The sequence below is a fragment of the Cheilinus undulatus genome, linkage group 12 (genome assembly GCF_018320785.1).
Source record: "Cheilinus undulatus linkage group 12, ASM1832078v1, whole genome shotgun sequence".
Taxonomy (NCBI): Eukaryota; Metazoa; Chordata; class Actinopteri; order Labriformes; family Labridae; genus Cheilinus; species Cheilinus undulatus.
The window spans coordinates 916,444-934,276 of NC_054876.1; positions in this window are offsets into that span (position 1 = coordinate 916,444).

The window sequence follows — 17,833 nt, forward strand, 5'->3', positions numbered from 1 at the left end:
TATTTGTTTTAATTCAATGAAACAGATTTTGCACTTTGTCTGTTCTCCTTTTTCTCAGAGTGCACATGTGCCAGTTCAAGCCAGTGTGTGTCTGAAGTCCAGCAGGTGCTGCTTTATTTTATTTTATCATATTTTATCACGACTTTTGAATAAATGTTCTGAAATCTGTGTGGAATTGTTGTTTTTGTGATAGCAAATATATATATATATAGTGCTTAACAAATGTATTAGACCACCTGTCATATCTGTCTCAGAGACCATCCAGCATCATGAAGTGCTTTAATACGGACTCTTTCATTTTCAGTGAACTCTCCACGTTTTACCATTTTGAACAGGAATGAGGAATTTCAATCTTAATTCACCCAAATTTGCTCACTGGACTTCAGAAATGAATCAAGCATAACATTCAACCACTAAAACTCATTTTTGTGATCAGGAATGACAGTAAATAACTATAATTTGACATATTCATCAAGAAATATTAATGTGCTTTACTATTTTTTCAGATTTTTGGAAATCAGTACATTTGAAAATTCATGGATAACAATAATTATTCTATTTTAGCATTAAAAATATCTTTTGGGTTAAAGAGCTTCTACATATTGGTGTATTAACCATTGCAGAAACATCAAAAATGATTTTGGTAATTACCAATGCTGTTAATGTAGGGCAGCTGTGACATAAATCTTACTTTGGTTAGGGTTAGGATGGTCTAATACATTTGTTAAGCACTCTGTATATATATATATATATAAACTATTTTTTTTAATTAGTTTTTTAATCAATGTCATCTGGTGGGCCAGGTATTATTGGCAGCCGGCCAATTTTGGCCCACGGGCCGCCAGTTGCCTACCACTGCTCTAATGCATGTCTTCAGGTTCTTGTTACTCTCAGATGGCAGAGCAGCTCCAGTCCTCCTGCTTCAGCTTGGTAAACTGTGACGGTCTAGATTTCTGACCACTCAGCACTTTGTCACTCCAATCACATTTAAATCAGCAGGCTGCGCTGCTCCACAGCAGATTATTATCCAGTGTCCTGCCTCAGGTCATTGCAGACATAAGAGATGACCTCTAATAAGTGCTGCATGGTGGCGCAGGGGTTAGCGCTGTTAACTCACAGTCACAGGGTTTCTGGTGGTTCCCGGTCAGGGCCTTTCTGTGTGGAGTATGCATGTTCTTCCTGTGCATGCTTGGGTTCTCTGGTGTCCCCCTGCCACCAAAGACATGCTCTTTAGGTCGATTGATTCCTCTAAATTGCCCGTAGGTGTGAGACCCTAATTAAGACAGATGAGTGCTGACTTTACATGTAGTGTTATCTACTGACACTCAAACAAATCCACCAAAGACTGAATTAAAGCATTCGAAAGCATAGTCGACTCATTTTGATTTAGTCTCCTCAGGTTGGTCAGAAAGAGGAGATGAACACTAAAGTCACAGACTGAATGAGAAGGCAAAGAGAGCCACGTCTGACTGCGTAGAACATCATGACTGTGTTTCCTAGAGTGGCTGAGAGGAGTTCAGGAATGTTTTCCAAAGGCCTGGGAAAAGTCATTTCTGGGGGCCTGGAGCTCAAAGGGGATCAATAAAGTCATTATAGATGATGGAATATGAGGTATGTGTCAATGATTCAGAGGAGCATTTTAAATGTTAATCACTGACCAGGAGGATTCAGCTCCTATAGAAGTAAATGTAACCCTTTTAAAGTGTCCCTATGGGTCCACAGTAGTGACAACGAGGCGTTTGAAAGGGTTAAATATTTTAGACTGTGACAGGCTGCAGCATTTCTGTTGATAATAAAAATGTACCACAGGCCAGCACCGGTCAGTGTGAAACCTCAACACTAGTGTGTAGTATTACCCCATCCAGTGTTTCAGTATGAACACAGAGGAGCTGCTGGCATTAAACTGCTGAGGATTAACATCACAGAGAAGTTTCACACATAAAAATGCACTTTTGACATAACTATGTGGTTTTTCTAGGGCTGTCAACATTTTAGAATAATTTAGATAAATTAATCACAGGGGTGGAAAATGGGATTAAAAATGTAAACTGATAAATCTCATTCTGATGTAATCACATGGTCGGATAAAGAAACTTCATAACTTTGACTAGAACAACAAAAAATGATCTGTGCTCCAAGGTTTTAGAATTTCATGTATTAATCCATATTCTACAGATTTACACCATCTAAGTGGAAATCTGACCTCAGTCTCTATTTCTGTGTCAGAAGCTAAAAAAGGGGTTAAAGCTGTTCAGAATCATGTCCGATGACTGTTATCACACTGTTATTATGAAATCTACCATAAAAAAATAAATGTGCCAATAATTAGGATTGGTAAATCCAAGTGTCCAAGATTAATTCAGGGCTCATAAGGCTGACAGCAAAAGTTATTTCCTGACTCAAAACATAAAACATCTAAAAAGAAAGAAAGAAGGAAAAGATCAAAAAGACAAATTTACCCTTTAAAAACAGTAAAAATATGAAATTAAGTCCAACTGTAGTTTGAAATGAATAGAGGTAGAAGATTCCTGGTGTGGTCAGATGTTGCTCGTCCTGCAGAGACCCTCATAAAAGTTAATAGTTATCTATTAATGAAGGGTTAAAGTTTCATTCATAGACCACTAACCTGACAAAGCACACACATCTGTAGTCCTGTACATGACACACACACATCTGTAGTCCTGTACATGACACACACACACATCTGTAGTCCGGTACATGACACACACACATCTGTAGTCCTGTACATGACACACACACACATCTGTAGTCCTGTACATGACACACACACACATCTGTAGTCCTGTACATGACACACACACATCTGTAGTCCTGTACATGACACGCACACATCTGTAGTCCTGTACATGACACACACACATCTGTAGTCCTGTACATGACACACACACATCTGTAGTCCTGTACATGACACACACACATCTGTAGTCCTGTAGCTGACACACACACATCAGTAGTCCTGTAGCTGACACACACACATTTGTAGTCCTGTAGCTGACACACACACATCTGTAGTCCTGTACATGACACACACACACATCTGGAGTCCTGTAGATGACACACACACATCTGTAGTCCTGTAGATGACACACACACACATCTGTAGTCCTGTACATGACACACACACACATCTGGAGTCCTGTAGATGACACACACACATCTGTAGTCCTGTAGATGACACACACACACATCTGAAGTCCTGTAGATGACACACACACACCTGTAGTCCTGTAGATGACACACACACATCTGTAGCCCTGTACATGACACACACACATCTGTAGTCCTGTACATGACACACTCACACCTGTGGTACTGTAGAGGACCCACACACCTCTGTAGTCCTATAGAGGACACACATACATCTGTAGTCCTGTAAATGACACACACACATTTGTAGTCCTGTAGACGATACACACAAATTTTAGTCCTGTAGATGACACACACACATCTGTAGTTCTGTAGATGATACACACACACCTGTAGTCCTGTGGATGATGCACACACACCTGTAGTCCTGTAGATGATACACACACACCTGTAGTCCTGTAGATGACACACACACATTTGTAGTCCTGTACATGACACACACACACACATCTGTAGTCCTGTAGATGACACACACACATTTGTAGTTCTGTAGATGACACACACACATTTGTAGTCCTGTAGATGATACACACACACACATCTGTAGTCCTGTAGATGATACACACACATTTGTAGTCCTGTAGATGATACACACACACATCTGTAGTCCTGTAGATGATGCACACACACATCTGTAGGCTTGAACATGACACACACACATTTGTAGTCCTGTAGATGATACACACACACCTGTAGTCCTGTAGATGACACACACACATCTGTAGGCTTGAACATGACACACACACATCTGTAGTCCTGTAGATGATACACACACATTTGTAGTCCTGTAGATGATACACACACACACATCAGTAGTCCTGTAGATGATACACACACACACATCAGTAGTCCTGTAGATGATACACACACATTTGTAGTCCTGTAGATGACACACACACATCTGTAGTCCTGTAGATGACACACACACATCTGTAGTCCTGTAGATGATGCACACACACATCTGTAGGCTTGAACATGACACACACACATTTGTAGTCCTGTAGATGACACACACACATCTGTAGTCCTGTAGATGACACACACACATTTGTAGTCCTGTAGAGGACACACACACATCTGTAGTCCTGTAGATGACACACACACATCTGTAGTCCTGTAGATGATGCACACACACATCTGTAGGCTTGAACATGACACACACACATCTGTAGTCCTGTAGATGATACACACACATTTGTAGTCCTGTAGATGACACACACACATCTGTAGTCCTGTAGATGATACACACACACATTTGTAGTCCTGTATATGATACACACACACCTGTAGTCCTGTAGATGATACACACACACATTTGTAGTCCTGTAGATGATACACACACATCTGTAGTCCTGTAGATGATACACACACACATCTGTAGTCCTGTAGATGATACACACACACCTTTAGTCCTGTAGATGATACACACACATTTGTAGTCCTGTAGACGATACACACACATCTGTAGGCTTGAACATGACACACACACATCTGTAGTCCTGTAGATGATACACACACGCCTGTAGTCCTGTAGATGATATACACACATTTGTAGTCCTGTAGATGATACACACACATTTGTAGTCCTGTAGATGATACACACACACATCTGTAGTCCTTTACATGACACACACACATCTGTAGTCCTGTAGATGACACACACACATTTGTAGTCCTGTACATGACACACACACACACATCTGTAGTCCTGTAGATGACACACACACATTTGTAGTTCTGTAGATGACACACACACATTTGTAGTCCTGTAGATGATACACACACACACATCTGTAGTCCTGTAGATGATACACACACATTTGTAGTCCTGTAGATGATACACACACACATCTGTAGTCCTGTAGATGATGCACACACACATCTGTAGGCTTGAACATGACACACACACATTTGTAGTCCTGTAGATGATACACACACACCTGTAGTCCTGTAGATGACACAAACACATTTGTAGTCCTGTACATGACACACACACACATCTGTAGTCCTGTAGATGACACACACACATCCGTAGTCCTGTAGATGATACACACACATTTGTAGTCCTGTAGATGACACACACACATCTGTAGTCCTGTAGATGATACACACACATCTGTAGTCCTGTAGATGATACACACACACATCTGTAGTCCTTTACATGACACACACACATCTGTAGTCCTGTAGATGATACACACACACATTTGTAGTCCTGTAGATGATACACACACACCTGTAGTCCTGTAGATGACACACACACATCTGTAGGCTTGAACATGACACACACACATCTGTAGTCCTGTAGATGATACACACACATTTGTAGTCCTGTAGATGATACACACACACATTTGTAGTCCTGTAGATGATACACACACACACATCAGTAGTCCTGTAGATGATACACACACATTTGTAGTCCTGTAGATGACACACACACATCTGTAGTCCTGTAGATGACACACACACATCTGTAGTCCTGTAGATGATGCACACACACATCTGTAGGCTTGAACATGACACACACACATTTGTAGTCCTGTAGATGATACACACACACATCTGTAGTCCTGTAGATGACACACACACATCTGTAGTCCTGTAGATGACACACACATTTGTAGTCCTGTAGAGGACACACACACATCTGTAGTCCTGTAGATGACACACACACATCTGTAGTCCTGTAGATGATGCACACACACATCTGTAGGCTTGAACATGACACACACACATCTGTAGTCCTGTAGATGATACACACACATTTGTAGTCCTGTAGATGACACACACACATCTGTAGTCCTGTAGATGATACACACACACATTTGTAGTCCTGTATATGATACACACACACCTGTAGTCCTGTAGATGATACACACACACATTTGTAGTCCTGTAGATGATACACACACATCTGTAGTCCTGTAGATGATACACACACACATCTGTAGTCCTGTAGATGATACACACACACCTTTAGTCCTGTAGATGATACACACACATTTGTAGTCCTGTAGACGATACACACACATCTGTAGGCTTGAACATGACACACACACATCTGTAGTCCTGTAGATGATACACACACGCCTGTAGTCCTGTAGATGATATACACACATTTGTAGTCCTGTAGATGATACACACACACATCTGTAGTCCTTTACATGACACACACACATCTGTAGTCCTGTAGATGATACACACACATTTGTAGTCCTGTAGATGATACACACACATTTGTAGTCCTGTAGATGATACACACACACATCTGTAGTCCTTTACATGACACACACACATCTGTAGTCCTGTAGATGATACACACACACCTGTAGTCCTGTAGATGATATACACACATTTGTAGTCCTGTAGATGATACACACACATTTGTAGTCCTGTAGACGATACACACACATCTGTAGGCTTGAACATGACACACACACATCTGTAGTCCTGTAGATGATACACACACACCTGTAGTCCTGTAGATGATATACACACATTTGTAGTCCTGTAGATGATACACACACATTTGTAGTCCTGTAGATGACACACACACATATGTAGTTCTGTAGATGACACACACACATTTGTAGTCCTGTACATGACACACACACACACATCTGTAGTCCTGTAGATGACACACACACATTTGTAGTTCTGTAGATGACACACACACATTTGTAGTCCTGTAGACGATACACACACACCTGTAGTCCTGTGGATGATGCACACACATCTGTAGTCCTGTAGATGATACACACACACCTGTAGTCCTGTAGATGATACACACACATCTGTAGTCCTGTAGATGATACACACACACCTGTAGTCCTGTAGATGATACACACACATTTGTAGTCCTGTAGATGACACACACACATCTGTAGTCCTGTAGATGATACACACACACCTGTAGTCCTGTAGATGATACACACACACCTGTAGTCCTGTAGATGATACACACACATCTGTAGTCCTGTAGATGACACAAACACATTTGTAGTCCTGTACATGACACACACACACATCTGTAGTCCTGTAGATGACACACACACATCCGTAGTCCTGTAGATGATACACACACATTTGTAGTCCTGTAGATGATACACACACATCTGTAGTCCTGTAGATGACACACACACATCTGTAGTCCTGTAGATGACACACACACATTTGTAGTCCTGTAGATGACACACACACATCTGTAGTCCTGTAGATGACACACACACATCTGTAGTCCTGTAGATGATGCACACACACATCTGTAGGCTTGAACATGACACACACACATCTGTAGTCCTGTAGATGATACACACACATTTGTAGTCCTGTAGATGACACACACACATCTGTAGTCCTGTAGATGACACACACACATCTGTAGTCCTGTAGATGATGCACACACACATCTGTAGGCTTGAACATGACACACACACATTTGTAGTCCTGTAGATGATACACACACACATCTGTAGTCCTGTAGATGATACACACACATTTGTAGTTCTGTAGATGATACACACACATCTGTAGTCCTGTAGATGACACACACACATCTGTAGTCCTGTAGATGACACACACACATTTGTAGTCCTGTAGAGGACACACACACATCTGTAGTCCTGTAGATGACACACACACATCTGTAGTCCTGTAGATGATGCACACACACATCTGTAGGCTTGAACATGACACACACACATCTGTAGTCCTGTAGATGATACACACACATTTGTAGTCCTGTAGATGACACACACACATCTGTAGTCCTGTAGATGATACACACACACATCTGGAGTCCTGTAGATGACACACACACATCTGTAGTCCTGTAGATGACACACACACACATCTGAAGTCCTGTAGATGACACACACACACCTGTAGTCCTGTAGATGACACACACACATCTGTAGCCCTGTACATGACACACACACATCTGTAGTCCTGTACATGACACACTCACACCTGTGGTACTGTAGAGGACCCACACACCTCTGTAGTCCTATAGAGGACACACATACATCTGTAGTCCTGTAAATGACACACACACATTTGTAGTCCTGTAGACGATACACACAAATTTTAGTCCTGTAGATGACACACACACATCTGTAGTTCTGTAGATGATACACACACACCTGTAGTCCTGTGGATGATGCACACACACCTGTAGTCCTGTAGATGATACACACACACCTGTAGTCCTGTAGATGACACACACACATTTGTAGTCCTGTACATGACACACACACACACATCTGTAGTCCTGTAGATGACACACACACATTTGTAGTTCTGTAGATGACACACACACATTTGTAGTCCTGTAGATGATACACACACACACACATCTGTAGTCCTGTAGATGATACACACACATTTGTTGTCCTGTAGATGATACACACACACACATCAGTAGTCCTGTAGATGATACACACACATTTGTAGTCCTGTAGATGACACACACACATCTGTAGTCCTGTAGATGACACACACACATCTGTAGTCCTGTAGATGATGCACACACACATCTGTAGGCTTGAACATGACACACACACATTTGTAGTCCTGTAGATGATACACACACACATCTGTAGTCCTGTAGATGACACACACACATCTGTAGTCCTGTAGATGACACACACACATTTGTAGTCCTGTAGAGGACACACACACATCTGTAGTCCTGTAGATGACACACACACATCTGTAGTCCTGTAGATGATGCACACACACATCTGTAGGCTTGAACATGACACACACACATCTGTAGTCCTGTAGATGATACACACACATTTGTAGTCCTGTAGATGACACACACACATCTGTAGTCCTGTAGATGATACACACACACATTTGTAGTCCTGTATATGATACACACACACCTGTAGTCCTGTAGATGATACACACACACATTTGTAGTCCTGTAGATGATACACACACATCTGTAGTCCTGTAGATGATACACACACACCTTTAGTCCTGTAGATGACACACACACATTTGTAGTCCTGTAGACGATACACACACATCTGTAGGCTTGAACATGACACACACACATCTGTAGTCCTGTAGATGATACACACACGCCTGTAGTCCTGTAGATGATATACACACATTTGTAGTCCTGTAGATGATACACACACATTTGTAGTCCTGTAGATGATACACACACACATCTGTAGTCCTTTACATGACACACACACATCTGTAGTCCTGTAGATGATACACACACACCTGTAGTCCTGTAGATGATATACACACATTTGTAGTCCTGTAGATGATACATACACATTTGTAGTCCTGTAGACGATACACACACATCTGTAGGCTTGAACATGACACAAACACATCTGTAGTCCTGTAGATGATATACACACATTTGTAGTCCTGTAGATGATACACACACATTTGTAGTCCTGTAGATGACACACACACATCTGTAGTTCTGTAGATGATACACACACACCTGTAGTCCTGTAGATGATATACACACATTTGTAGTCCTGTAGATGATACACACACATTTGTAGTCCTGTAGATGACACACACACATCTGTAGTTCTGTAGATGATACACACACACCTGTAGTCCTGTGGATGATGCACACACACCTGTAGTCCTGTAGATGATACACACACACCTGTAGTCCTGTAGATGACACACACACATTTGTAGTCCTGTAGATGACACACACACATCTGTAGTCCTGTAGATGACACACACACATTTGTAGTTCTGTAGATGACACACACACATTTGTAGTCCTGTAGATGATACACACACACACATCTGTAGTCCTGTAGATGATACACACACATTTGTAGTCCTGTAGAGGATACACACACATTTGTAGTCCTGTAGATGATACACACACATTTGTAGTCCTGTAGACGATACACACACATTTGTAGTCCTGTAGATGACACACACACATCTGTAGGCTTGAACATGACACACACACATCTGTAGTCCTGTAGATGATACACACACATTTGTAGTCCTGTAGATGATACACACACACACATCAGTAGTCCTGTAGATGACACACACACATTTGTAGTCCTGTAGATGATACACACACACACATCTGTAGTCCTGTAGATGATACACACACACATCTGTAGTCCTGTAGATGATGCACACACACATCTGTAGGCTTGAACATGACACACACACATTTGTAGTCCTGTAGATGATACACACACACATCTGTAGTCCTGTAGATGACACACACACATCCGTAGTCCTGTAGATGATACACACACATTTGTAGTCCTGTAGATGACACACACACATTTGTAGTCCTGTAGATGACACACACACATCTGTAGTCCTGTAGATGACACACACACATTTGTAGTCCTGTAGATGACACACACACATTTGTAGTCCTGTAGATGACACACACACATCTGTAGTCCTGTAGATGATGCACACACACATCTGTAGGCTTGAACATGACACACACACATTTGTAGTCCTGTAGATGATACACACACACATCTGTAGTCCTGTAGATGATACACACACATTTGTAGTTCTGTAGATGATACACACACATCTGTAGTCCTGTAGATGACACACACACATCTGTAGTCCTGTAGATGACACACACACATTTGTAGTCCTGTAGATGACACACACACATCTGTAGTCCTGTAGATGACACACACACATCTGTAGTCCTGTAGATGATGCACACACACATCTGTAGGCTTGAACATGACACACACACATCTGTAGTCCTGTAGATGATACACACACATTTGTAGTCCTGTAGATGACACACACACATCTGTAGTCCTGTAGATGATGCACACACACATCTGTAGGCTTGAACATGACACACACACATTTGTAGTCCTGTAGATGATACACACACACATCTGTAGTCCTGTAGATGATACACACACATTTGTAGTTCTGTAGATGACACACACACATCTGTAGTCCTGTAGATGATGCACACACACATCTGTAGGCTTGAACATGACACACACACATTTGTAGTCCTGTAGATGATACACACACACATCTGTAGTCCTGTAGATGATACACACACATTTGTAGTTCTGTAGATGATACACACACATCTGTAGTCCTGTAGATGACACACACACATTTGTAGTCCTGTAGATGACACACACACATCTGTAGTCCTGTAGATGACACACACACATCTGTAGTCCTGTAGATGATGCACACACACATCTGTAGGCTTGAACATGACACACACACATTTGTAGTCCTGTAGATGATACACACACATTTGTAGTCCTGTAGATGACACACACACATCTGTAGTCCTGTAGATGATACACACACACATTTGTAGTCCTGTATATGTTACACACACACCTGTAGTCCTGTAGATGATACACACACACATTTGTAGTCCTGTAGATGATACACACACATCTGTAGTCCTGTAGATGATACACACACACATCTGTAGTCCTGTAGATGATACACACACATTTGTAGTCCTGTAGACGATACACACACATCTGTAGGCTTGAACATGACACACACACATCTGTAGTCCTGTAGATGATACACACACACCTGTAGTCCTGTAGATGATACACACACATTTGTAGTCCTGTAGACGATACACACACATCTGTAGGCTTGAACATGACACACACACACATCTGTAGTCCTGTAGATGATACACACACACCTGTAGTCCTGTAGATGATATACACACATTTGTAGTCCTGTAGATGATACACACACATCCTTAGTCCTGTAGATGATACACACACACATCTGTAGTCCTTTACATGACACACACACATCTGTAGTCCTGTAGATGATACACACACATCTGTAGTCCTGTAGATGATACACACACATCTGTAGTCCTGTAGATGATACACACACACACATCTGTAGTCCTGTAGATGATACACACACACATCTGTAGTCCTGTAGATGATACACACACACATCTGTAGTCCTTTACATGACACACACACATCTGTAGTCCTGTAGATGATACACACACATCTGTAGTCCTGTAGATGATACACACACACACATCTGTAGTCCTTTACATGACACACACACATCTGTAGTCCTGTAGATGATACACACACACACATCTGTAGTCCTGTAGATGATACACACACATCTGTAGTCCTGTAGATGATACACACACACACATCTGTAGTCCTTTACATGACACACACACATCTGTAGTCCTGTAGATGATACACACACACACATCTGTAGTCCTGTAGATGATACACACACACATCTGTAGTCCTGTAGATGATACACACACACATCTGTAGTCCTTTACATGACACACACACATCTGTAGTCCTGTAGATGATACACACACATCTGTAGTCCTGTAGATGATACACACACACATCTGTAGTCCTTTACATGACACACACACATCTGTAGTCCTGTAGATGATACACACACACATTTGTAGTTCTGTAGATGATACACACACACCTGTAGTCCTGTGGATGATACACACACACACCTGTAGTCCTGTACATGACACACACACATCTGTAGTCCTGTAGATGATACACACACATTTGTAGTTCTGTAGATGATACACACACACATCTGTAGTCCTGTAGATGAAACACACACATCTGTAGTCCTGTAGATGACACACACACACCTGTAGTCCTGTAGATGAAACACACACATCTGTAGTCCTGTAGATGACACACACACACCTGTAGTCTGTAGATGATACACACACATCTGTAGTCCTTTACATGACACACACACATTTGTAGTCCTGTACATGACACACACACATTTGTAGTCCGGTAGATGACACACACACACCTGTAGTTCTGTAGATGACACACACACATATGTAGTCATGTAGACGATACACACACATCTGTAGTTCTGTAGACGATACACACACATTTGTAGTCCTGTAGATGACACACACACATATGTAGTCCTGTAGATGATACACACACACCTGTAGTCCTGTAGATGATACACACACACCTGTAGTCCTGTAGATGATACACACACACCTGTAGTCCTGTAGATGATACACAGACATTTGTAGTCCTGTAGATGATACACACACATTTGTAGTCCTGTAGATGACACACACACATTTGTAGTCCTGTAGACGATACACACACATTTGTAGTCCTGTAGACGATACACACACACATCTGTAGTCCTTTACATGACACACACACATTTGTAGTCCTGTAGATGATACACACACACATCTGTAGTCCTGTAGATGATACACACACATCTGTAGTCCTGTAGATGATACACACACACACATCCTTAGTCCTGTAGATGATACACACACACACATCTGTAGTCCTGTAGATGATACACACACATTTGTAGTCCTGTAGATGATACACACACATTTGTAGTCCTGTAGACGATACACACACATTTGTAGTCCTGTAGATGACACACACACATTTGTAGTCCTGTAGATGATACACACACACCTGTAGTCCTGTAGATGACACACACACATTTGTTGTCCCTTACCTTTAAACTGTAGTTTTTATGTAGTAAACCCTGGCCACATCTGGAACATCTGCTTAGAGCAGTTAGATTCCGTAATCACAGCAGCTCTCTCCTCCCATCCTGTCATTCATTCAGTTTTAATCTTCTTCACTGAGTACAAGGAAAGGCTTAGAGGCAGGGAGTAGAAGGGGGAAGTTCCTGGACTTCTCAAACAGACCCATGCAGGTGGAGCCTCCATCTTTGTGGTTGCTGCCCTCTGCTGCTGAGAGCCTGCAGCTCCTCCCTCAAACACACTGATCAACCACCAGTTGTACTTCAGCTGTCAGGCTGCAAGGAGCAAAGACAGAGGTGAGTGGGCTGCTTGTGATTTTAACCTTGAGAATAGAGTTCTCTCTGGTTCATGGTTCAGATGCTGAAGGAGCTGCTGAGGAAGTGTTTACATCAGGTTATAGACTGTTCTCTCCTTTTTTTCCTCTAAAATACATCATAAAAAACAACATTCTTAATCACATCCGTGTAGAAAACTCCAAATGTGATGATACTGGACAGACTCTCTGATCGTGGACTGATGGACTGGTCTCTTTATTCTGGTTCTATCTTCTGTTCAGTTCTGTGTTATCCATTTAAATCCAACCGTGTGACTGCACAGGAGAAGAATGTTCTGGTTTAAAGTATCTGAACACTGAGGAAAAAAAAGAAATATTTAAATCAAATTAACTCAGAGACAGAGGATTTTCAGTAGCCCTGTGGTTCTATGTGGTCCAGTGTTTCTGTCTAACCTCACGTGCAGCAGAAAATATAGTAAGAAGAATCTCCGTCATCTCTCTGGAGGATTACACTCAGATCATCTAATTTGTTCTTTTAGATCAGAATTACTCTGAGGAAACTAACTTTACAGGCCTGGTGCCATTACAGCCTCAAACACGTTTACCACATTCAGATCCTAGTTCTTCTGCTCAGAGTCTGCAGGAATAAGGTCCCAATCACAAATCTCTGCTTTTCTTAGCGTGAGGACAAAATCAGTCCAACCACCTCAACAAGGAACTGAATCTTTCAGTGAGACTTTCTCTTTTTTAGAGGAGCAGGATGGTCAACATTCCTCCTCTTGCAAAGATAATGTGCTTTATTTCCTACATGTCATCTAAACAGGAACAACAGAAACTTAATCCAAAGCTAAGGTGGATTATATCTTTCCCAACAGGAATCATGAACTAACAATGGGAGCCAAGCATCTGAAATACTCACTAAAACACACTTTCATGGCCATACTTTTCTAGAGCAGATAAAAACAGGAGCTGTAAATGATTTTCACACAAAGGAGCTCTAATGAGCCTCGTCTTTATAGAGGAGAACATGCACGGTTCTCTGGACGCTGTTAGAACATGCAGGAATTCCTCAGAACAAGAAAGAAGATCTGTCTTCTCTTAAAGGGAAAGTGCTGTTAGTTGTGACTGTTTCACTGTTGCCTTGGTTACCGTTTACAAACATCACAACAGTTATTTATCCTTCATCTGAAAGACTACACCATCCTCTGACACACACACCAGTGTTAAAGATAAATCCACTTATTTATTTATTCTATATATTTACTACGAGATGATCCGAAGAATGAGAAGTTATCACAAATGGTTTGAGATAAAAGGAGGGTTTTTATTAGAGGTTGGAATAAAATCATACAGAAGTCCTAAACATGGGCTAGCTTTTAGTTTCCATGATCAGAAGTTGAGCATTGGTCTGCAGGCTGCAGTCAGCCTCCTCTAAAAACAGGATTTATTGGCCAAATGTATAAACTGTCATCTGTTTCCATGAACACATCAAACAAAAACATCTAAAAAGCTCCAGACAACTATTATTTTAGCTGGTTTCTCCACATTCTATATAAAATGCCTCTTTAAATGAATCATGTAACCCCTTCATAACAAGTGTTTCTACAGGCTCTCTGAATGAGTTTTTAAAGCTGATAAATCAGTTTAGGTCAAGAAAGGCTTCTAAAAAGTTCTAAAAAGTCTTTAAAATGGTCTTAAATTTGGTATCTGTTTTCAGGTTTTCATGTTTTTCTTCCTTTGCCTTTCCTTTGCTCATGTTCTGGCCCGCTGAGATATCAGAGCATCCCTAACGCTCTGCTAGGCCAAGCTGGCAACTTAAAGGTCACATGTATGACCCTTTTAACATAGTCTTATATTGGTCTCAGAGGTCCCCAAAACATGCCAAAAAACACTCCAGTACTGGATTGTTGCATGTCCAAAAACTCCTCTGATATCATGAATTCCTTTGTTGTTTCTAACAGAATAAAACTGGATGTTTAGTGTATCTTTAGAAAATGTCTAGATGTGAGTTTGGACCACATCCTCCTGCTCTAAAGCACACTGACAGTTATTCTGGATCCTGGTGATGGTTGTGTGTCAGATTAAGGGTTAAAATCACAGATTAGTCAGCTGTTTAAAGGCCTGAGTGTTTTAGGTTAGAGACTGAGGAGTTCATATAAAAGCTGCTGCTGTGAGTGTCCTGACATGCCCCTCTGTGATGACTCCATGTTTTTCATAGTACCTGGTCTGCTGCCATCCTCAGAGCAGAGCTGAGGTGGTTCTGCTGTAGAAGGGTGTAACAGTGTGGGAGTGAAAGAGTCTCTATAATAAAGCTCATTTCTGCCCCAGCTGAAACACAGAGCTTTGTGTTCCTGTCGTCTGTGTTTCCTCCTTTCTCTAACGCTTACACACACACACACACACACACACCCACACACACACTGACAGGGCAGGACCCTTACTAGTCCACCTCTTTGTCTGCCTTCTCAGAATGACCTTTACTGTTGAATGAAGCAGGATGAGACCACCAGTTAGGACTTCTTTTCAGCTGTCAGTTTCTGGTCTTGGAGAGCAGAAGTATCACCGGGGCATCCTCTGTCCTATTTCTAGTGTCCTGTCATGGTTTTAAAAAAGCTGACTTTGGATTTTTAGTATTTTCATATAGATGAACTTTGGCCTGTGAGATGTGTGTGTGTAGGTGTGTGTGTGTGTGTTAAGTGTGACACCTACAGCTTTCAGAAAGTGAAACCGACATCCACTGTGAGCAAATTCACATCCCTGTCTTCTTATCCTTCTTGTCTTTAGTAAACCTTCATTGGTGCTATCTCTGGTCTTATTGTGAATATTTCCCCCGTTAGGTAAAACACTTCCTTTTAGCCACGCGTACATAAATCCATCATGGCTGCCCCACATCGCCAGCCTCTGTTGTTCATATCTTTAAAAAGCAATGCTATTCAAACCCACGATGCATCAGGAACATGATTGTTAGAGGCGGTCTGGAGGTGAAGGAGGTGTGTAACACCAGATGTTCTTAGATCCACCACGGAGAACAGCACACACCAGATGTTCTTAGATCCACCATGGAGAACCGCACTCACAAGATGTTCTTAGATCTACCACGGAGAACAGCACACACCAGATGTTCTTAGATCCACCACGGAGAACAGCACACACCAGATGTTCTTAGATCCACCACAGAGAACAGCACACACCAGATGTTCTTAGATCCACCACAGAGAACAGCACACACCAGATGTTCTTAGATCCTCCACAGGGAACAGCACACACCAGATGTTCTTAGATCCACCACAAAGAACAGCACACACCAGATGTTCTTAGATCCTCCACAAAGAACAGCACACACCAGATGTTCTCAGATCCACCACAAAGAACAGCACACACCAGATGTTCTTAGGTCCTCCACGAAGAACAGCACACACCAGATGTTCTTAGATCCTCCACAAAGAACAGCACACACCAGATGTTCTTAGATCCTCCACAGGGAACAGCACACACCAGATGTTCTTAGATCCACCACAAAGAACAGCACACACCAGATGTTCTTAGATCCTCCACAAAGAACAGCACACACCAGATGTTCTTAGATCCTCCACAGGGAACAGCACACACCAGATGTTCTTAGATCCTCCACAAAGAACAGCACACACCAGATGTTCTTAGATCCTCCACGAAGAACAGCACACACCAGATGTTCTTAGATCCTCCACAAAGAACAGCACACACCAGATGTTCTTAGATCCACTTCAAAGAACAGCACACACCAGATGTTCTTAGATCCTCCACAGAGAACAGCACACACCAGATGTTCTTAGATCCTCCACAGAGAACAGCACACA